At 41.0% G+C, this 24,714-nt stretch overlaps 1 protein-coding gene across 1 annotated transcript in view; it reads left to right on the forward strand.

Annotated features, from left to right (window-relative positions):
• The first annotated feature begins 21,813 nt into the window (after nucleotides 1-21,813).
• Nucleotides 21,814-24,714, forward strand: part of mybpc2a (myosin binding protein Ca) — a 36,936-nt gene continuing 34,035 nt past the window's right edge. The window contains exon 1 of the mRNA XM_084371393.1: nucleotides 21,814-21,829. The gene's annotated coding sequence lies outside the window, so the exon portion shown is untranslated. The remainder of the gene's footprint in view (nucleotides 21,830-24,714) is intronic.

A 24,714-nucleotide genomic window follows, 5' to 3' on the forward strand; every position in this document is an offset into this window, starting at 1 on the left:
ACTGTTTTTTTCGTTCTTTGAATTAATATTTTTAGAGTTTTGCTTGTTATAGTAGTTTCCTTGCCTGTTGACAGATTGCAACTAATGAACCGTGTTTGGAGGCTATGTGTGATGCTGTCATGTAACCTGTCAACAGCAATTTCCTGCACAATTTCTTATTCCTTGTGCATTAAAGAGGTTTTGATTTCCATTTTGGGCTGTCTAAATTTAAGGTTAGTGCTGCTACATATTTTATCTGCAGCAAGAAAACAAACAAACAAACAAACAAACAAACAAACAGGTTGTAACAGGATGGATAATTTACCTTGAAGACAAGTTGAGTTGTTCTGTGCCAAAACAAGTAATATCTTCAATCATATTTTTGTCTTTGGACAGCAAAGAGTTTCTTTATTTAGAGCATTATCTACTATAAAACATGTATAGGATTAATAGTTTAATATCAGTCAATATCTCAGAGAAAACCCTCTCTCTTCTTGGCATTACATAAAAGGAGTTACTGTACACTGAACTGACTGTAACGCAGACTTGTGAATATTCATCAGCCTTTGATTCTGGCTGCACCGACACATCCAGCACCAGCAGAGGCTGCTGACAGACCAGAAAATGCCTCTAACCGTCCTCTTCCCCACACCCCTCATTGAAAAAAACCTCTAAAAATGCCATTTTATCAGCTGAATTATAAATATTTATGTCCTCCGATGAAGATGGTGCTCATGTTTTTAAACTCTTTAGTCAGCAGTCTATGTTCCACCACAGCCTGGGTTTTATTGACCTAAATGTCCTTTAAAGGAGTAAATCTGCGCTGAATCACAAAGAGCAGAAAGATGCAGAAAATCTCAAGACTTGACTCAGCTGGGATGGACTGCTGTTCACACCATCAGCATGTGTCTCTTGTGATTAGATTTGACTTTCCTGCACAATTTTAGTTTCACTGTGGAAAGAGAAGACCACTTTCTGACTTTATTGAGTGTAAAACTGGAGAGGAGGAAAGCGGTGGCTACATGATCTTGAGTGAGTTGTTTAGCATGGCCACATTTACTGTGTGTGCCTGGGAAGCTTGTAAAATTAAATGCAAGCAGGGACAATCTGTTGGCCGAGGGGTTTAAGATGCCGACCATGTTACTGCAGTGTCCCCAGTTTGAATGCAGCGAGGGCCTCTCCTCTAATTTCCTGTCTGTACCGTCCCGTCCTGATTTCACTACGCTGGCTCCCTGTACACGCCAGACCAGACTTTAATATTTTAACTTACAAAATATTACACGAACCTGCACCATCAAACTTATCAGCTCTAATTACTCCTCACATATCTGTCAGGGCTCTACTATCTCTGCGATGTTGGTCTCCTGAGTATTCCTAAAATAAATAAAACATCAGAGGGTGGTAGGGCCTTCTCTTACCAAGCACCTCTTCTTCCAAAGTAAGCTTAAAACACATCTTTTCATCAGCCTTTAACCTCTTTTAGTTGGCCCTAAATACTGCTACCCAACTTTAAAACTTTGACTTGACTTTAATAGAGGCAGGAACATCAGAAAGATTAACAAATATACAGGCTTATATACTCAGTGTTTCTTTTAATTTGCTTATTATCAATGGAAAATGCATTTGAATGCTTACTGAGCTTCTCTGATATGACCCCGTGTGTTCACAGATGTTTTTTGGTTCAATAACACACCAGTTTAGAGCCACCGTCTCATTATCAGATCAAGACACAACACACTGACATTGTGAATAGAGCTGAAACTGTCATTATTGAGTAATCTGGCAATTATTTTCATGATGAATTGGTCAATAGTTTAGTCTCTAAAGTGTCAAAAAAAATTAAAATGCGTATAATAATTTCCCTGAGATGTCTTCATATTACTGCTTTTGTCCAACCAGACACCAAAAGCCCAAAGACTCTTCATTTACTGTCACGAGTGACAAAGAAAAGCAGCAAATCCTGACATTTAAGAAGCTGTAACCAGCAAATGTTTGACATTTTTGCTTGAAAAATGACATAAATGACTAATCCTCAAAGTAGCTGATAACTTTCTTTTGATCAACTAATCATTTAATTGACTAATTGTTGCAGCTCTTATTATGAATGTACCAAATACTGCTAGAATGGGTATCTAGAATTCAAATGGGATGAATGGCCTCATTATATGGCAGCGACTCAGGACCGCTTTGTTTGCAGCGTTCCTTTAGATCAACAGGTTCAGTGAGCACAAGCTCCAATATGTGTCACCTCCTGACCAGAATTTATGGATCGCTGTTCTGCTTCACTGGGCCCGCATGCACCGGATCCTGGCTCTAGGCTCCTTAAACTAGTTGCCAAACGGTCTGCGAGTTTACTGAGGGGCAGAGTGTCGGCGACCTCACTGATTTTGGCCCGAAGAGCCCAAAATGTAAACGCATCAATCCAGAAAAGAGAAGCGGCGGTAGCTTTCTGCCAAATGTGATTGATGTGATTTGTTTCTCGATGCTTATTTCTGGCTGAGGAGTTCTGCTGACATGCAAGAAAACCTCTGTGGATACAAGTGAAAGGCATCCATCATTTCGAACCTCAACATTCACGCATCAAAGAGCTGAAAAGGAGTTTTGAATCCAGTGTTAATCCTTTAAAGTTTCGAATATCAAGAAGTCAAAACTAACTTTTTGGACAATCCGACTTGTTTTCACTTCTTTTTTTTCTGACGTTAGCGTGAATGAAGATTTGGCTCACATTAGGAGATCACTGACAAACACATCAAACATACTCAATGACAGGAACGTCCTAGATGAGGTCAAAAACACGGGCTCCGTGAGGACCCTGAAGACTTGCAGATTAAAACGTGTTACGGCTAAATCAGCCGTGCCCATTGTGTGGGAGCAGCTACACTTTATACAAACCACTAAGAGGATTGTTGTTCCTAATTCCTCACAATAAACGCCTCTCCACATGTCCTTAAGACCTTGCTTGACACTACCAATACCAAATCTGCCTTAAACACAATTTTCTCCATTACACAACTTAAATCACCATCTCCTCTTTAGATCTTGTCAACAATATAAAGAATACTGAAAATAGAAGCAAAAGCAGCAGATTTTCTCTGATTTTACACATTAGATGTGTTAAAATGGGTGGTTTTATTCGTAATTGTGGGCTTTTGTTTCATGGTCATTATCTGTCTGTATGGAGACGTCTCTCTGGGCTGCTGCTCAGTCGTAAGGTGGGGGTGCTCTGTACGGAGCATATGGTGACTGAGGCATGTGATTCCCCCCTGGCCCTGCCTTTGAAACTATGCAGGCCTATACAGTATCTTTCCCCCATTACTGGGACAGCCCATTACTCTCTGTCATCGCCCTAAACAACGGTGTCACCTTCCTATTCTTAGTCAAATATGAGAGCATGTTTATTTATGTGAAACGGCAGCGGGACTTTCACTTTGAAGGAAGACGCTGTCATGTCCTGTCTGCCTGTGTGCTGTTGAAAATGGAGCATTATGAAAAATGACAAAGAAAGTTGTTTTGAAACATCCTGAGGGGTTGAAGAAGAGTTTGGGATTATAATCGCTGAAATCTTGTTTTCTCCTCTGCCTGTATGGAGGAGACGTAGTGTCTTCAGTGGTGGTCTCAGGATGTTTGATGGACAGGGGAGAAAATACTAATAAAAAGGGCACCAGCATGTTTTATCTACCATAGGGCCCCCCGCCTGAGTCCACCGCTGGAGGTCTTTGTTAACACACTTTATGTGCTGTAGTGTAGACAACTGATTAGATGAATCAACAGATTAGAGGGATTACAGGAACAATAAAATGGATCATCCCTCCAAGTTTCAATGAAATCGAGCCGGCACTATTTATCACGTTTCTATTATTGTATTTTTACAGAATGACTTCGATTACAGTATGAGAGACGAATCAAAACACACTGAAAAAACATTTTAGGTCCCAACATTTGCTACAGACACTGTCATCCATGTAAAGTGTCTGAATGATAACAAAAAAGTCATCTTTTCATGAGATGAGGGAACAAAAATACATTTACACACAGGGATACATTGAGCCTTACAGCCAATGCAACTTAAGAGTAATAATAATGAGCAACACTATACAGATTATATTTAATTATACGTCTCTTTTAACCCATAAAACGTTGAAAAATTTGCCTATTTTACATGACTGCCAAAATGTTCAATATTGATAATTTTCTACTTCTTAGTGTCAAAAAAACAGAGGTCCGTCTTTGGGACCCTGATAATCTTATTGAGGTATTTCCTTTTACCACTATCTCTCAACCAGCATGTCAAGTGTCTCATTAGTGTTTGTCATTCCCATCAGTCAGGCCTGAAACTGTACATCTGCTCTCTCTTCTGCAGGAAGGACAGCTTTACCATTAATCACTGAAACGTAAATATCAATATCATGCGCAGTATTACTTAAAACAGTGTTCTTCAATCAGTTTTATTTGTTTCATGAATGGGTTGTTATCAGACTTCAGCAGAGCTCGATGACGTGTTGGAGCAGGGAAATGTGACCTTGTTTTTCTTCTCGATATCATTATCCAGCCTTTTCTATTTGAGTTTTTACTAATTTTCCCAAATTTGCCTGAGTTGCCATTGTTATTCTGTTTTGTACAAATGTTAGCATTAACTCCTTTTATACTTTTGGATTAATAGTCTTGTGTTTTTGTCTTTTGTTCTTATGTTACTCCAATTTTCAAGTATTCTTATCTTATCTTATCTTATCTTACCTCAAGTATGATTAGTATGGGTGACTTTCATTTCTTTGTCAGAATCAGACCTGGTTGTTAACAAAAATAGTGCGAAAGCTTGCCTTACCTTTTGCTCTTTCTTTTCACTACCAAAAATCTGTATAAAGGCTGCATTTTGACACAAAATTCTTCCAACTGACGGCTTTAATCTCTAAACTGGTGTGTATCAGTCATGGGAAAGCCGCTCTGAAGGTGGAGAGGACCTGCTTCAGATGGCTTAACGTGTACTTCAGTGAGGCTTAACTAATGCAAGCGTTAAATAACTCTGGTGTCATCCCTGACAGCGGATCACTGGATCATGTAGGACACCTATAGTTAGTGTCCTATATCCACTTTAAATCCACAGTATAGGAATAATTTCAACCTATTCAGGGTGTTTAGTCGCAGTATAAATCGCCACTAATGAGCTGTGAATGCATCAAAATGATTAATTAAAGATAATTCAGCTTAAAAGTGAAGTAATGTGGAGGCAGAATATATACAGTAGACCGAAGGACCTTTTATGTCCTATTCAAACAGCCCTCCATAATCTTCCTTGAGGGTATTTTGTTCTCCTTGAACATCTGAATCTCAAGTTGCACTTGCCTTAAATAGCAGTTCTTCAATCTCTGCCTTTCTTTCTCCGACTTAACTTCTCTCCACCAAAATTAAAGTCTCAAAGAATGTTTATTGTTATAGCCAAGGTTATGGCAGCCTGGGCAATTTGGGCAGCAAGGAACGAGTGCAGAATTCAAACAAGGCGACGACTGTATACAGACGAATGAATGGAAAGTGAAAAGCTGCTCGAATGCATAATTCAACAGTGATGTTTATAATACCCATTCTGGTCTGCTTTGCCATTCAGAGTCAAAGGAAGGAGACTGAAGGCCAGTCGCTCCTCTATCACTTCTCGTCTTTGCTGTGTAATTAAAATACTGTATATTTATTCCACAACACACGTGAAACTTTGGGTTAACATATAATCATGTGTGTCTCTTTAGTCTATATGTACGTGATGGGTTGGGAAGTTCGAACCTCTCCATGAACTCTTGAGGTCAGCAACCCCCTTCTACTGTCTTTGACCTTGTTCCTCACATCTCTGCCGAGGTCCTCCAGTCCCATAAAATACACCCTGTTGACAGCTATGGCTCCCGGAGAACAAATGGGATTGTCAGAGCCTATAGGAACGCAAGGCTGCTGCTGCTGTGCTCCCGTTTTCATTTCGGAGCTGCTTTTTTTTTTCTTTCTATCTCTTCTGGACTGTACCAAAATTATTGGGATAGGGAGCGGAGCTGAATCTTTTTTCTTCTTCAAAATCTTACCAAGGCATCGAAATAGGTTAATACACTTACAGAGTTTCATCCATTAGAAGAACAGGCTGCTACCTGTGTGCCGTTTGTAAAGCAGAATGAAGTGAACGGCGGTGCGTGGATAGATATTTTGAGGGGCTGTTGCATTAACCGTAACTCTGCTACCCATGCTGTAATGCTAGGTATAAGTGGAGGTGTCCACCATGGTGGGTATTAGCTGAAAAGTAGTTCTGGGGAGGGAAAAAGGGGGTTATGTGTGTAAGTTGCCGGACGATTAGCTAAGGAGAAAGTTATAGTCAGCAGGCTAGCCAACCTGTTTTGCTGTTTTACCGGCGACAACGGTTTAGCTTTTGCTACTGCAGAAGGAATAAATCTGGGCTTGGTTGAGCTACCAAATGCTCATCGCTTCCTCTTCGTTCTACAATACAATAGCCAACTAGCTAGCTAGCTAGCTAAGACCAGCCTGTCATCATCAGAAAAATTACCATATAGGTTGTGGAAGCAGCTTATTACGACCCATATTTACGTGTCTTGTTGGGCAGATGGTTGGGTATACATGCACAGTACTTTCACCCAGGAGACTGCTGTTCATGGTCAGTGTGAAACCACAAGCCTATGATTGAATTGATTAACTTAGTTAACGGCGCTCTGTGGAACTTCTGTGTTGAGCTGGAAGCCAGCTGTTAGCTCATGTTAGCTACTGCTGTAGCGGAGCAGAGAGAAGAAGTGAGACGAGGCACAAAGTCATACCCTTTACAAAGAAATCCACAATCTAGCAGCATTTAACAACCAAATCGTCCACAGGCTTGTAAGGCGAACGAGAGAGATGGGGAAGGTCTCATTTTTCACGTCACATTACGATCCGCTGGGGCCAATTAAAAAGTGGTTTATACATGTTAATCCGCCATTTACACACCTTCAAAAGACTCACCTGGAGCTCTCACACAATGACAAAAACACTAAGTGTGGATGCTGCAGCGTCACAGGACAGAAATCATCTCTCTCCTTTTTTTCCCCTTTCTACGCCTGTGGTCTGCTCCATCTCTGTGTCTCTGTGTCCAATATTTACGTAGTCACAACAGCAAAAATAAAACTATTATTTTTACTATTTTTCCGCCAGAGAGACACCTCACCCAAAATAGGCAAATGGGCATCTTTAGCCCGACCTTGTGCACGTCCTTGAAACTGAAGGCGACTGTTGGCTTGTGACGAAAATGGTGAGCAAGATTATATTCAATCTCTAACAATTGTACGTCCTCTCCATGCACAAGATGTTTTTCACATGACCATTTTGATGTATCTATTCAACCTTAACAGGATAAATAAAGCACAAATATGAGACATTAAAAAAAGAGCCTCCTCTGCTCCCCTAATCGTTTTCATAGGAAGATATTTAACATGTCAGCTTTTTTTCATGTCAGCATGCCAGCTGAGACAAACACGCAACATATCTGAGCCGCTTCAGCCGCTGCTACATCACTCGATCAACGTGTCAGTGCTGATTAGCATCACTCACTTTGTTAACGTTTTGGCTCCAGTGCCTAATGAGTTAATCAGCTGGCAGGTTTTCCCAAGGGCTGGACTTTTCTTTATGGCTCTGAACCACTTTTACCCCTCATGGTGTCTTCCTTCTCCTCCTCCTCAAAGCCTCCGCAGCCCCAGCCAAGGTTTCAAGTGACAGTCACTCTCTTCCTTCCTTGTTCCACTTGTTGGGAGGAGGATGAAGTGACTGGCAGTGGTAGTGTGTGTGTGTGTGTGTGTGCGTGTGTGTGTGGGGAGTGGGGGGAGGGGGTGTTGAGGTGATAAAAAGGGATGAAGGAGGAAGCTCAGGCAGATCCACAGACAAGGAGGGAGGAAGACGCTTTGAGAGGAATCACTATAAACAGACAAAGACATGCCTGAGCCCAAGAAGCCAGGTAAGATGGTCCAACCTGTAGGATTATAACAGAAACAACTCACTGATCAAAAACAAAAGGGGAGGCTGGTGATGCAGTTAAATGCAAGAGTGAAACAAAAAAAAAAACATTTTAAACCATTCGTGATAAAACGCTGGAATTGTTGCCTCACTGGTAATAAAGCAACACAACCAAGTCAGAATTTCTTTATTTTTTTCCCTTATGTCATCTCTGACGTAGATAAGATATCAAAGCTGTTAAACATGAGCACTGCTCAGCAATCTGTGGTATGAGTTGTATCTTTTATTAGTTTTCATTAGTACAAGCTCATGTCTTCATAAACTTACCCTCAGTTAGCTATTCTTTCTTTATTACTGACAATGTTCTTAAAGCTACAAGAGGACTGTATCTGTGTCTTTTATCGGACAAACTCTCAAGCTCTGTTTCTTTAACAATTAACAACAGATCTGCAAAGAGTTAAAGGGATGTTAATATTCGACTTAAAGGTGCACTGTGTAGTTTTAGGGAGTCAGTTCTGATCAGAAGAGAAAGATCTTCATTGACCGATTTTATAAACAAACTGAATCAACAAACTGACCTTAATTGACAACTCAATGTCATGCTGTTTAACGTTGTTTATGTGTGGCGGACCCTGCCACCTTTCTAGCTTCAAACAGTGTTCTGAGGACCTTATTTTCCTTTGAGACCAACTTGTTTTATTCAGTTATGGAAAAAATAAATACTTAAATGAACTGATAATGTAAATTCTGAGTTTGAATTTTCTTCTCCCAAACTACATAGTGCCCCTTCAATTGATTATGTTGGTATGGTTGGTATTGTTGCTTTGTGCTTTTTAAAATTTGATTAATAAATGTTGGTCATTGAAATTATATGAGACAAAAGTAATGTAATGGAAACATGATGAGGTTGGCAAGGGAGCCACTAATATTAATAATAATGATATTTTAGGATCTTGAAGGGACGAGTGTGTGGTGTGAAGAGGGAATCATCTGGGATCTCGAGCTTCATTAAGCTAAAAAAAGCAGGAGCAAACGTCAGCACGCTCGCAGTAATGTCTGATGTGAGGTTCAAGGTCATAACTGAAGGAATTATTTTCTGTGATTACGTCCAAGTAATTATGCTTCTTGTTTCGATGCCAGAAAATGTGTAAAACCAATGATGCAAAGTGAACCCAACGATCCCAATCTGTTGCGCCACAAAGCCTTTTTGCTGATTTCTTCACAGTCTTTTGTTTCTTTGTTAACCTAAAGTGATAAAACAGTCGTACCAACCTCAGTTGTATTGAACCAGGAGCTCTAAATGTTCATAAACTGAAGAACTTGGCTTGTGAAATCTTTATTCCATCACTGACAAGTCCTGTCATCGCACCACAAACTGCACCTGTGCGATCCCAGCAACACCAAATACTGTAACATTTAATAACCTCTGCACCATTAACACAACACTTTAATACCTGATATTAAACTCCACAGGCTGTAGTGTATGTCGTAATGTTTGTACCAATCGTTGGCTCTGAAATATGCCCCGCTCCCTTTGTCAACAGCGACCTCAAAGCGCCGTAAATCAGCTGTTTGCCTGAAACCCGAGAAATGAACGCATGCATGAGGAGAGGAGGGAGGAAGAGGAGGAGGTAACAGATAAAAGCGGGGCGAGATGAGCGGGATGATTTGTTAGAGGGACCTCTGCCAAGTCAGGTGTAACTACCTTGCGTCGTATCTCTGCACCTCAGACACCTAATCTATCTGACCCTGATTACCTCCCTCATTCTGTTACGCCGTCTCCTCGGCTGGCATCCATCTCCCCGCGCCAATCTGCAGGAAGTTCACCATATCGCTGTTATTGTGTGGAAAAGTCAGAACTCCTTTTTTTTTTTTTCTCGTGGGTTTCAGTCGAGGTATCAAACTCTCTGTTGCGCGTTGATAAAAACTCACTGATCTCTTTTGCTTATAGAGTTATTTCAAACTCTAAATACATTTATCTAAAAACGAAACGTGTCTTTCTCAGTTCCTTAAAAGTCCACATTCAGGGGACACATCAGTTCACGAGAGCATTACGAGCTGAAATCTTTGCCCTCCCAAGGAGTTTATACCCTCTCCCTTTTGATTCTCCATCATGCAGTAATTCCATCCCTCCATTTCATTATATCTCACCAATGTGTCGCCCATCCAGTGTCCTGACATCACACGTATCATATTCCCGGCACCACATTACTACCTTCTCTCCGGCTCCTCTTGTTCTTGTGTTTCCACCCATCCCAAATTTTTGCCCCTCTCTTGAACTTCATCACACTTTCTCAGCTCCGGAGCCCCTCTGCCCCTGTCGATCAGCTGGTCTCGGCTCATGTGACTCCCCCCCGCGGCGTCTTGCTCACCCACGGTTAAGGCCGCCCCATTACTCAAGAAGCCACGGGGATCTAGACGAAGCACGCATCCCAATAAACAGCCGCAAGAATAGCTCTCAAGTGCGGGAGCCGCGGCTGTGCCCATGTCGATCCATGAAGGGAGGACGCCTTCCTGTGGGAATGCAGGGGTGTGTCTCCTTGGTTTGCCTCCTAGTTGACCCATTTTAACAAATAAAAGCCCAGCAGGATCATTGTTTCGCACAACAGCTATGGATTGTTGATTTGTTTGGTCTGGGCTCTTCACAATGAGCCACTTACAGAATAATTAGACCTTGTGCGCCAGTGTTGATGCTGATAGTTGCAGCGTGCCAGGGTGGCAGTTCACTGGCGCCGCTCCATCGCTGAGCGTGTGCAGAAATAACAGCCCAATTTTTAATTACCAGTAATGCTGCCAGACAAACCCCCTCCCTTTGGGGCAGAGGACCATGCTAAAGCTGGTTTCACATACAAGACTGTCCGTGTCAGGCTGTTCTCACCTACTGGAAATACCTAGTTTGGTTTAGGCGAGGGGTACAGCCTGAGCGGAGTGTGCAGGAGGTGGAGGACTCATCCACCGCGTCCATGTGTTAGATTTATCCGTAATATCAACGAGCAGCTGAAGCAGAAAAGAGTATGAAACAGCTTCAGTCCGTGCAACACTCGTTCGCTGTCGAGTCTCCAGAAAATGACTTGTTCAGTTAACACATGGGTTCAACGGGACACAGTTTTGTGCTAAGGAGCTGGCAGCGTAAAGTCTGGTCAATGTCTGGGCCAAGTGATTCGGACATTTGGGTTCACACAGCAGCTAGTTCGGGTAATGTCCAGACAATTTCAGGGTGGCATTACATGTGTGAATGAGATGTCTTTGCAAACCAGCACCAGTTTTACTGTTGCTCTGAGCTCGGGGCTGTCCGTGAATATCTGTCGCCCTAGTTGTTGAGGTGTGTCCCGCACCATTGGCACAACTCAACCCTTCTGAGCAGCTATTTGGTTGATTGGACATGTGGAATCGCTGGCGGTGCCTGTTGTATGAGAGAAATCACTCCAATTGGCTGTTCAGCTGGGCGAATCTGCTCACAGGAAGAGAAAGAGGAAAGAAAAGGGAAAGCCACTGGAGCCTGTCGCTGAGATAAGTTTGAAGAGACAGCAGTTAAAGCAAAATATGCAACAGTGACGACATCGTCAGTCAGTTTGTCTAAAGAGGCTGTACTGACTCTGTTGCAGAAGTGCTGTGCTGTCACATTAAAGGTCCTACTTGTTTCACTCCCAACTTGTCAAATACTGACGTATAGGGATGCTGGCCTACCCATCCTACAATCCCAAAGCGTTGGCATTTGACGAGTTGGGAATGAGCCTCAAAAATCAACTTTTCTCACAAAGAGGACCTTTAATAAGTCTGAGCAGTTTGTATTGTTACAATCTTTGATGAATTTTCCTGGACGAAATGTCTTTGCGACTGTTGAATTCTTCCATAAAACACATTTTCTCATATTGAGCAACTGCTCAGGCAGCAGTAGTTTTTATTTCGAAAAATATAGACCCACACTTGACATCTATATGTCAATCTTCTCATTTTCAGAGATCAGTTGTTTAGTGGAAGGTTAAATTTCCAACACCCTATTGGCTGCAGACTAGAAAGAGGCTGACATCCTGTCACCCACCACCACCCTTCAACCCCCCAAACCGCACGACTCACAACTGGTCCAGTGTAGCATTACCTCATACCGAGGCTATCATCGAGTTCCCGCAGGTATGCAGCCGCTGCTTGATGGATTACAGACAGATGCAGAGTCAAGCGACTGTGCCACGAGTGTGAAAAGTTAACTGAGGCCTGATATATCATTAACAAAGACTCTTTAAACGCAACCAACGTGCTGTGGAGTGGATACACAGCCTTATTCTACAAGCATCCTCTGTGATTTGAGAGAGGCCTTGGCCTATTTGGAGCAAAGTCTGTGTTGATGCAGGCTGGAAGACAAAAGGAAATGACTGGAAAGCTGAAGTGGATGACAGCTTAATACGGTATTTAAAGCCCCCTTTGTTTACCGAACACCACAGATTCCTCATCCCTAAATTAGACTTGCATTTAGCAATTGTTTTCCTATGCTGAGACTGCTTTATTCACATAAAAACGATTCATTGAAATCATCAGCAAAGTTTACAGCAGCGCCATAAAATCTAATCTCCAGTTTCGCACCCCTTTTTTATTCCTCTTCCAACCCTATTAGCAAATCCTTTCCTTTCTCCCCCCTTGTTCATCCATAAATCTTCATCCTCACGTGTGGCAGAGAGGCGAGGGGAGGAGGGCGAGGGAGACATCATTGGTGGAATCCAAACAAGTCATAATTCTTATCATCATCTCCATAACCCTCGGTTATATACAGCCGTCCCATCCTTCACATTCCCTCACACAGGCTAGCGTGTCTAATCTCTCAGTCCTGAGCCAACAACAAGCTTAATGCATGACGTTACAGGACGCATACAGACTAAACAACACAGCAATGTCAGCACCTTTAAACTTGTCTCAGAAGGAGAAACATTATTAGTGACCTTTGCGTGTAGAAGGCTCTCTGCAGAGCTCGATGCTTCTGAGATCAGGATGAAACAGAAAACATGATGTAGGATCATAAACACTTTGGATTGTGACCCTAAAAAAAAAAAGATAGGACTATTACCTAGAGACTGGACCAGAAGTAACATATCTTAGACAGTTTGGTTCCTGATTAATCTGTATTTTATTTTCTGGGTTTGTTGATGCATTTTTTACCTATAAAATGCCAGAAAATAGCTCAAATTGCCTTTACAATTCACTGGAGCCACAGGTGAGGTCTTCAATATTGTTGTTTTTCTAGCCAAGAGTCAAAAAATCCACATATACTCAGTTAAACATCACTGAAGTCTAAAACAAACAGCAAATACTTATGTTTGAAAGAAGGAAGTAGTCGATTTTGGGGCACTTTTTGCTTAAAAAATGACTAAATCGCTCAGCTGATGCTTAAAATCAGGGTTGCAGGGTGCGACTATTTTGGTCACACATGCGCCCATAAATCTGACAAGTGCAATTAAACATTTCCACTGGTCGCAGCGGTGCGCCAGAAGTTTAGCATACAGCCTGTTGATTAATTGACTAAATGTTTCAGCTCTGCTTTCACGTCCAGACCAAAGAGATTCAAAATATTTTCAGAAGCAATAATCATGTTATGAGCTTGTCTGACAACTCTTCACTTTTTATCGCCTCAACACCATAAATCATTCAAAAAAAAAAAAAGTTGTCTGGGATGAGAAACTTAACTACCCACTGCAGCTCTTCATATGTATGAACATACATGTTATTGGAAGAGCTTTGGAAAACATTTTAATATCATAATATGTCTGTTGGGATCTATTATCAGCAAAAACTTTTTAATCCCCGCGTGACAGAACAGACAAGCTGGATGAGAATATTGTATCATTGTCTTCTTAACATAAAACACCTCGAACAAGATCATGTGAAAAGAAATCCTGCAAAATATTTAAAATATTAAAAATATTCCCCGTCTCTTCACCAGCTGAAGCTTAGCAGCCAAAAAACAAAAAGTAGGTCATCCAAATATGCAAGCAACTCTCCTGCTCCATTCCTGGTTAGTGTATTTAAAAATCAGGAGCTCTCACAGTGTTTGTTGTGTTGTGACCCTCTCACATGCAGGTGAGAGGCCACAGAGGAGATGAAAATGGATATTTGTTCAATCTGAGACGTAGTTTCTTCACTACGCCTCGGTTTAAATGTATGTTAAACAGATCTGGGAAAACAAATCCATCTTCTCATATATATATATATATTTCTGGAAGCATTTTTAAATAATTGTGTTTATTTAGGTGTCTTATTACGTCTTATTTTTGACGACAGTTCAACCTTACTGGAACGACAGGAATATCTGCCCTCTGACGTTGGTTTAACAACAACCATTACTAATCTGCATGTCAAGCTACTTTTTAATCGCTACTCTGAATTTATCTCTTTAAGTGTTTATGTACTATTCAGTACATGATGCATCAAGACTTTCAAATTAACCTGGCATATGACTGAGTGGTAGGGAGGGCAGAGGCTTAAGTGTACCCCGATTCTGCCGACAGCATCGCTCTCCTTCCTCATCGTAAAATGTTGAAACTCCATCAGTCATGCTCTGCCCCCAGCATGGATGCCAGCCAAATGCCAATAATACCCCTGATACTCATCCACACATTCAGCTTTATAAATAGATTGTTTGAATATTAATCTTCTCTTTATTCTCCGCTGCCAACACGCACCCATCTGGATGTATGTTTGAATATTGTGCAAATACAAAAACACATCTTAGTCACACCACCATGTGGTGTAAGTACAGTAGCAGCAGCTTGGCCACGTGTGACGATGAGGGGCATAATAATGGAATGAGTTGCTTTTAAAGTGGGATTAAGGTGATTTTAAAGCCTCGAGGGATTCCCTGTTGAATAGCGCCGACAAATATGCGTGTAAACTGGAGCGGATTGGAGTTTTAGTTACTGAAAACATCACTCTGAAGCAGAGCTGCTCTTACAGCAGGAGCAATCTGATTGGTTGAGTTCAAACTGAGTAGGAGGAGGAAAATCTGCACATCCAATCAGCTCTTAGCTTGAAGTCAACATGTTCAGTTTTAGGTTCATAATTGTATTTTTTGCTACTACTACAATAGGTTTGCACACTTTAATGCTCAGAAAACACATCAGTTTTCTCATATTGTCCAGTCCTGCAGCTCTGTCTGAAACACTGTTTTAGCTCCTGTCTCTTTAAGGCCCCCCCTCCTGTTTACCAAGTCTCCTCAAAAAAAGTACCTGTAAACTCAAGTTCCTGTATCAATTTTATAATTAAAAAAGTCCTGAATTACTGAATAAGATGCAGGTTATACAAAATAACATCACTCGATATTTACTAAAAGTACCTCCCACAACTCATGTTAGTCTTTGGCCGGATAACTGCGATAAATCTCAAACATTGTTTTGCGAAGCCCAAGATGACGTCCTCAAATGTCAAAGATATTCAGAATTTTGTCACAGAAGAGTAAAGAAAAACAGAAATTATTCACATTTAAGAAGCTGGAATCAAAAAAGTTTTTTCTTAAAAATACTGTATGCTGTCGCCGAGCCCAAGCTAAACCTCGTGACGCCATTGGGGTTATTTTTCCAAATGTTTGAAAGCTTGCTCCAGTGAAATTAAAGATATTTTACAACCATTTTTATGGGCTGTGTAGTACCGAGCACTAAAAAATAATCCTCTCTCATGTCTTTTTACTTTTTTTATTGGGCTTCAGTTTACTTTAATGGTAAAAAGAAAACGAGCAGCTGGATATCAATTTCAAGATCCCCAAGTTGATTCTGCGTCTTTGCGGAAAAAGATCTTCCCAAATTATAAATTCATTCTGGTTGCCATCTGCTGACAAATGGCATTTAAAAGAAATAGATATCTCTCATAGTCGGCACAAAGTAATACAGAGATGTAGTATGAGAAAAATCCTGGCTCCGGACTCTGAGGTTTAACTCGTAACATTTTGCCTCCGGAGCAGGTCTGACTCCAAGAAGCTACTTAAACCTGCAACCTGCTCCTTGTTGGATCTGCATGTAGCAACACTCTGACACATATGGTAACATGAGCTCATAGTTTCACCTGCAGCTGACACACTTGCCCCGTGTCGAAGGGTGCAACTGGGGTGCTGAGCAAAAGAGCACCAGGCTGCATTAAGCACGAGTATGAGCGGTGGGAATATGTTACCACCAATTGGCGTCGCGCTCAGCTCGAGAGAAGACGATGTGGGCCCCAGCCTCTAGTTAACACGTCTGCTGTTGCCATAGCTCACGGTTGTAGACACGCTTAAGTGACTTCATGTATTCAGCAGTCCTCCAACATCGAGATCCAGTAGAAACAAAACTACTTTAGAGGTGCATTCCTCAGCGGCATCGGCATTAGATGCATCAGTCTGTTAAAGAGGCAGCTGCTTCAAAGCAACACGTTGAAACAGAAGCATATGAGGAAACTGACGGTGCCCTCTTTGGCTTTGTTCAGCGATGAGAGAGAAAGCAAGATTTCGAGATTCAAATGTTTGCCTTGGCCTGACTCCTTTGGCTTAACCGACAACGGAGCAAGCAGGAGACGAACGCAGCAAAGGAAGACAGGGAAATGTCAAGAGAGATTAACGAAGCACATTCCACAGAGGTTACCCTTCAAAAGCAAAACGGGAAGAGAGAGTTACAGAGAGAGAGGCTGTGCGGTGGATGAGGACAGCATTGTAAATACACTCGTTTGTTTTTCAGCGTTATAAAGTATTCCTGATATTTGTTTTCCAGTGTTTTAAACACTGTCTATCATACGGTGGTTGGCCCTCTGGCATATCATATGTATGATGATAGCAAAGGTGGCTGTGCCAGAGATTTTAATAGAGCCAAGACAGGAAGGGGCTGCTCAGCGCTGCCTCCAATACAGCCTATTGGCCACTGGCGGTATTGTAGCAAGCCAAAAAGTATTTTCCCCATTGACTGCCATTATAAAATATAAACTAAACTGCACATATTCACTTTGTCCCACAACCAGGAAGTAAATGCTGAAGCCAGAAAATAAAAAAAATAAAAAAGTTATCCATGCTCTCTAATCCACGCTAGTGATATTCATCTCGCTAGAATGGCAGTCTGGTTGCGATAGTGACGATTTTTGTTGGTAGTTAGCACCTACATTACATCTGACCAGTTGGTACAGACCTAGGATTTGTATTGTTGCACTCAGAAACTGTGGCAATTTCTACGTAATGTTGCTTTAACTGTTAGACAGGAAGAAATACCGACAGGGAATGGGGCTTTAAAGTATTTTGTCTGACTAGATAGATCGATTCAATTAAAAGTGCAACAAACTGTTTTAAATCTCAAAATATATATGACTAAAATATGTACAATCTTGTAATCCGGTGCAATATATTTATAAAACATTCAATGCCATTGAGTGAGTGCTTTAGTACCTTGAAGATTCAAAAATACATCCATCTGTTAGTATCTGTGGTCAGAGACAAATCCCCACCCAGGCAGTGTTCGTGCTCTGCTCCACCAGCTGAGCTTTAAAGACCAACACGCACTTATATCACACACAAAAATCCCTCCCCAACTTCAGTATCATTACTTAATCTTAATCCATCTATGGCCAGAGCCATATTGTATGGCATTAAAGAGTTTAAAACGATATTCGCGATAAGCTTTTGGCAATGAAAACGGTCTATAATTACGGTGCACAGAGCATGAAGTAGCGTGTGTATTAAAAGGAAGTATTGACAGCGACAGGGTCAGCGAAAACTGAGTAAATAAACCCCTCTTTCAACAAGCATCTCACATGATATTTGTTAAATATAAACGGTGTATATATCTCATCTCTGAAGAACTGAAGAACCCAATCCTCTGGCTCTTAACGTGAGGCTTCACGCCATCCTTGACCTCCATTGGCCCGGCTCATTCTTCTTCTCTCTCTGCCCCTTTTTAGTTTCCACCTCTTCGCTCTCCATCTTTTTTTTTTTTTTTCTCCCTTCAGAAGAAAGCTGAATTAGATTAAAGTAGGACAAAGAAACGGTGGGACAGAAAAGTGCTGAGAGTAGGGATTTGCATTAAGTGAAAAGGAAGAAGGAATGGAGACATTATCCATTTAACAGATACCTGGAAGACAGGGAAGCGGACAGCTGTAGAGTGAAATTATCTAGGCCAGAGAGGAGCGTCGATGAAGCGTGGCTGGTAATGAGAGCGGAGAGATGGAGCCACACAGACAGAGTGTTCATCAGCTGTGCATTACCTTCAGCATTAGCACCGAGGGTTCAAGGGTCGCAGTTGTCCTGGTTGTGACTTAGCAGTTTGCTCACAGCTTTTCCAACGCAGCAGGACAGACAGGCGTCTGATAGAGGAAGCGCTGAAAGAGGACCACTTATGATATACATTTTTTAAAAGCCGCACTAGGCAAGTTTCTCTTTTCATAAAAACACACTCGCCTTATCTACCTAAATCACAAAGTGGAGCTCCGGTAGAGAACAATGTCACACTTTCACTAATTGAGATGCTGTAGATTGGCCCGTTAATTACAGATGGGCTTCGGGTATAGAACGGATGAAGCTCATTCACTAGCAGCATGTCACGTTGGTCCATCTTGACAACTGTTGGAAGGATTGACATTTTCCACAGACATTCATGTTGTCCAGAAGATGAATCTACTGACTTTGGTGATCCCCTGACCCAAAAGAACCAAAAGCACCAATCATTTTTAACATATTAACTAATAATCACAGACTGAAACTTTAACAGAGATCGAGTTCACTGCTCTGACAAATTCAGACTCAGCCTTGTTTGACTTTTCCCTCTCTTATCTCTTTGCCATCCTTACATAGCTTTGCAAATGTTCTCTGTGCATTTTACATCACGTCCTCTCCCTGTTTATTTCGGGATATTCAAATGCACTTTTTTCCCGAAACACTTACCTCTCATTGCCACTTGAAACTGCCGACATGAAATGTGCTTTGAACAGCTTTAAATATTTTCTCCGTGTTGTTTTTTCTGATGTTGAGTAATAATTTGCATTTTTTCTCTCTGGTCATCTGCATAAAATCTTTCACCTGGGACGTACAGAAAAGTCTGAGGCAGACCTCACCCTACAAGCCATTCGACTGGGAAAAAATAGGCAACACTGAGCAGTGGAAAAGCTTATAAATTAGATATGAGGGGATGATCATGATAACAGGTGTAACATTTCTGTGTAATCATCTGTGGAGGAAGTAGAAGTGACACTGATGGTCTAAAATTCGTTTGTGGAAACTCAATTTACTGCACACAGAATGCTTTGCTGGAAGTAATGGAGGAAAATACACAGTGATTGTCGAAAATCTCACCTCATCTTTCCTCTTTTCGGAGAGACAGCACCTCGCCACGGTGCGAAAAAGATCTTATATCTCATGTTTGTTACAGCCTGTGATGTTTTGTCATCTTATTTTTTTTTTAAGTCAGGATGTAAAGAAAAAGTTTGTCAGTCGGAATATGAATTAGGGCTATTTTTTGCAGCTCTCAAAAAATTTGCAAGTCTAATATCCTCCAACTCTTCAAGGTGTTTTTCCAGTTTATTATGTGACCAAAATATTTGTTTTATCTACAGTATACATTGTGAAGGAGTGCTTACATTGCAGGATCGGAATTAGCGACATCTTTAAGGCTACATTTTCCTCCCTTTACAGTACGTATGAAAATAGACACGTCCGTTTCAAACTATATACCCGTCACCGCCCACTTACTTCCATGCGTCCTTGCTGGTGCTGCTCCGCTGGTCTGTATCCGTAAGCTTTTAGAAAACGTGCAGGAATATGGATGAAATGAATGGACAGAAGGCTCCGTTTAGAGTATTCATTCAATGACAAGAAGGGACTTTACATATAAACAAGACTTATATAACTAGTTTTTGACAATTATTCAAGGTCATGAAGTGATGAAACAGCGCTACACTGCCCCCCATGGCTACTGCAGGTACTGATCCTTTGGTCCGTATACGCAAGCTTACGGAAAACGTATTATTTCCGCTTCTTTTAAGTTGTCTGCTGCTGTTTGGTCAGGACCTAATATTCTTGGTGAGATTTAGGAAAATGTGGCCTTTTCACATTAAACATGCGTTTCAAAGGATTACTATGAAATGATTGTCCTGTAGCAGCTGTATGATGTACCAGGGAAAACACTAACACAGCGATATCCGATCCTGCTTTATTCAATGCCTTAGTTGTCTCTCAGGGGGACGTCTGTTTCTTAAAAACAAACCCTCTTCCTGTTTTCTGACACATCACGATGATCCAGAGATCAGCCTTGAAAGACTGAGGACCAGAAGAACACCCGAGTAATCGGAAAATCATTGACTTCCCTCCGATTTACAGTAGAGGGTTTGGGATGGATGCTTCAGCAGGAACCCAAAGAAAGGTTTTACTGCCTGCTGCATCACAGATCCCCTCCAGGATTCAAGTGCTGAGAGCGGCATTAACAGATTGCTGCCTGAAAAACAAACCTTATCCAAAATAGACGTGTTGCCCCCCCCTACCAGTGCGCCAAACATAGTGTGCCAGCCTTGAGCGCGAGCAGAGTGCCAAGGCCGAACCTTGATATCTTAGACCCACTGTTAAGTAGACTCATGGGACACTTGCTCTGCAGTGCCAGTTGTGGCTTGTTGTTGGTGGTTTGGAGAAATGATAGCTGTCAGGATGATGCCCTCATTCATTCCCGTGGCTCGGCCCTTTAATACGCTTTGCTACCTCCCGGGCAAAGTAAGGAACTGAGACTTTTTTTTAACATTTAATCAGGGGACCTAACGAGGGCACAGACCTGCGAAATTATTGAATAGATGGTTAAGATGCGAATGCTGCCAAAGTTGAATTATTACTGCACAGCTGTGTGCTTTAGTTGTCTGGCAGACAGAGACTCACGCCTAATCTGCCATCTCATTAGACACCCTTGAGCTTCTAAAGTAACCTAGATCTGGGATCGTGGAACTTTGATGTACTTATCCGATCAAAAGCGTTTTTGTCTTGAGGCCGCCCCTTTCGGAATATTTTTAAGCCCAATTATACCTCATGATCTCTCAAAAAACGCACTTATATTTATCTCAGCCTCACTGTTTCTGTAAACTATATCCTCATTTGAGTCATGCACTATTCCCCCTGCTGAAATCCAATATGCTCTCTTTTGCCTGAGGCAAACCCTACAGAAATCAAGACGAGGTGCATGAAGCAAGGTTGCTTGGATGTAGTTTCCCTGTGCGGGTACTTGTGAATGCGTGTTTGCGTTGTTAAAACTAAAATTGTTTATTTAAACGTGTATGTTTTTGCAGTTTTGTATATTTATAAAGGAGTGCTGTAGCACACACACACTCACACGGTTGGATGCATAAATAAGCAGATTGGTGAACAAGAGTCCCCAGTGATGTATAGAAATGATTATTAGTTATTCCCTCCAGAGGATTCAGATCTTTAAACTTTAAACAGCTGAGTCTCACCTCTGAAAGCTGGGACTATCCAAACGCTCTGCTGCCGGTGTTGTGTGATATGAAATAATGAGGATGTACAAATTAATTTACATAATTGTTGTTTAATTGCAGCAGCCAAGGGCGATAAGGCTGCAGCAGCCCCTGCTGGTAAGTGCCTTCATGACATCTAATCTGAGCCCACAAGCTGTGCTCCAGAAATCCAATTTATTCTTGGAGTTACGCGTACAGTAATCAGCTATTATACATTTAAACGGCAGAAACAATTATTTTAATAAAAGCTTCCTGTGAAGATTGTTTAATTTTCTCACAAATCTTCTCCTTTCTCTCCCTTTCAGACAAGACGGGTAAGAAAACCACACTGCAGTCTGTGTCTTGTCTGTCTGTCTGTAGATGTTACTGTCTGTAGCTCATCATCCTCATCCTCATCATCTTCATCAGCATCCTTAAATTCTTTCTCCTCATTCAGAGAAGCCAGCAGAGGAGGAGGGTAAGACTTGCAGATGAAACAAACACAGAAGCAGTGAACTTCTGTGGCGGTGGGACTGAGTGTGGAGATGCATGACGCTCGACACACACACACACACATTATCTATATATATTTAGGCCTATTCATACATGATATTCTTTTATTAGCACTCAGGACATGTTGTGAGTTTATTTCAAGCGGCAGAGTTGCTAATTAAATTAGGTGCAAAAAAGAAGGTGTTTAATTTATGGGTCACACGGTATGTACAGTGTGTATGTGTGCGTTTGACTTTCCTGTTTTAGCCTGGGTACACTTAAATCTGCGAATGTACACACAGCACATGCAAATTAATCTTTCACATTTGTCCTTCAGCTACCATTGTGAAAGTGTCTCGTTAGCAGTGTTAGCAGTTCAAATGTAAACCTTGCGGGTGCTGACTACAGCTAAAGGCTTTGGCCAGCGCAACCCTTTAGAATAAAGTGCAATTGAAAGAAGTTGTTCATCTCATTGAGACAAGATGGTACGCAACAAAGATGAAGACATTCTCCTTTTAATATTTATTTACTTTTGATCAACATCAAAGTTTGCATCAGAGTGAGGAGTTTTTCTTGCATGAAGGACAAATCTGCACAAATGTTTTAATCATGTAGAAAAAAAAAATCCATGAATCTAAATAATTCATCTAAAACATCATTAATAGTTTAAGCATCATTATCTAAACAGTTTTCTTTTAGCCTCATCATTTTGTGCTAATTTTCAACATTACACAGTGTGAATAACCAAGACGTGTTTTTAGAGCAAAACCCCAGGTCTTCATTGTGTGTGATCACTGACATTTTTATAAATAAAGAAACATTTACTGTAGATAGAAAGATGAGCTCAGGTGTGTCTTATTTTATTTGAACAGAGAGAAAACAAATGCCAAAACTTATCTCAGCTAAGACAACCCCATTATATAAAATCTACAGTCTTTGAAAACACTTTATATTGCAGGATTGCTCATCTAAAATAATCTCATAAATCAAATTTGAAAAAAATACTGTGGATGCAGTGTATGATTGGTATGCTCCCAGTTGTTCAACTGAAATGAATTGCTATTTCTCAGAAAATCAGCAAATTCAGCTAAATCCAAAACTAAAAGAGCTTTCATTTCCCGAACACCAAACTAGTTACACCAAACTTTACAGGAAATGATGTTATTAGGAAATTTTTCCTGTATTTTTTACCCCAAAATATCAACAAATTACAGGAAGAGACTGTGAACATCTCTATACAATCACGTTAATGACTGTAATAATAAAATAAAGTAAAACTCTTAGTTTTACATCGATGTGTTTGTGAAATGAAAGATAATTTGTAGAATTCTGGAAATTTTCAAACAAACTTTCTCGTCATGTGTTTCACAAACTAGTCAGAAGACAATGTTTGACTCATCCATCTGCTGAGTTCTGATGCCAATTCTGCTGCAGACAATGCTGAGTATTGTTTCATTGTTTTTACCTGTGCAAATATCCGTAACTAAACATTAAAAAGCCAAAAAATGAACAAGATCTTAGGCACAAATAAAAGCTGAAAACTGTATTTTAATGATTAAAAATACTGAAATTACTGTGACTTCTTGAGATGATGAAAGTTATTTTCCAGTATCTTTTGGTGCCCACTGCATAGAGATACTGACACAGCTGACACGCAAAACTGACTCTCTGGACTTTTGTTGCAGTTCAGTTTGTAGCTGAGCGTCTGTGTGTTTCCCAACCTGCTGCAGGTTGCAAGATGACACGGTTTTGTATGTGTGAAAAGAAAACACTCAGTTCAGTTCTCAGCATGACCTTTCAGGTCCGATACAAAGCTGAGGGTAATGCATTCAGCTTAATCCGTGAAATAACTGTGTGGGTGCAGCAGCACACAGCAGAGTAGCTAGTAGCTGTGTACTGCATGTACTGTGTTTGTATAGCTCAGGTGGTATCATGTACTGTGTTGCAATATTGCACATTTGTATTTGTCAAGCACAAGCATACATAATGTAAATGCATGTTTATGGAGATTTCCTCAGTTAGTAGCATATGCAGTGATACGTATAGTAATGAGTCCCCAGAGAGTACAGCGTACTACACCGCGTGTGCAGTCTGTTGGTGAATGTGTAGTTTCAGTTCACCTTGGATCAAATAGCAATTCATATTATGGAGCAGCTGTAAAAGAGGGTATGATTATGAACAAGAAAGATGTGCTGTACTCATGTTTCTGTTGTGTGCAGTCGCTATCATTCGAGATGAAATATTAGCCTACATAAACTTTCTGTGGCTCGCTGAGAGTGACTGAATGTGCGTGTGTGTGTGTCTGTGGATGCAGTGACATGGTAGAGCTGCGAGTTATACTAATACTGCGGCCCATTCTTGCTTAGTTGCTGCTTCTGTAAGGAGAACGACATCCAAACGTAACACTTTTGTTTAACCTGCCAGCTTACTCACAGCTAATATCATGTTCCATCAAATTAAAGGGAAAAATCCACTGGGACGGAACTGTCAGCAGTCGCAGTTGCATTGTGGGTAATGTAGGCGCCATGTTTTGACAAGGAAGAAGAAGAATGTTTGTAATAAAAGCGACTGCCTCATCGATTTCAATCCTTTTAAAGTAAATAAAGTAAATTAAAAAGCGTGATGCTAAATCTGTACTTCGAACAAGCGGCATTTTTCAAGCACTTAACAATTCACAGTCCTCTCCATCCTGCCTTCTGAAACACATTTTTCGTCCGTGATGAAGATGCAGCACATGATTTGGATCTGACTCCATTGAATAAATTAGATATGAGACCTCCAGTCAGTGCAGCAGTCTGTATTTTAAATATTGAATGCACACATAAGAAGAGAACCACATCATCATTTCTTGTGACTTCAGGAGATAATTAC

The sequence above is a fragment of the Pagrus pagrus genome, assembly GCF_965226575.1.
Source record: "Pagrus pagrus genome assembly, chromosome: 13".
Classification (NCBI taxonomy): Eukaryota; Metazoa; Chordata; class Actinopteri; order Spariformes; family Sparidae; genus Pagrus; species Pagrus pagrus.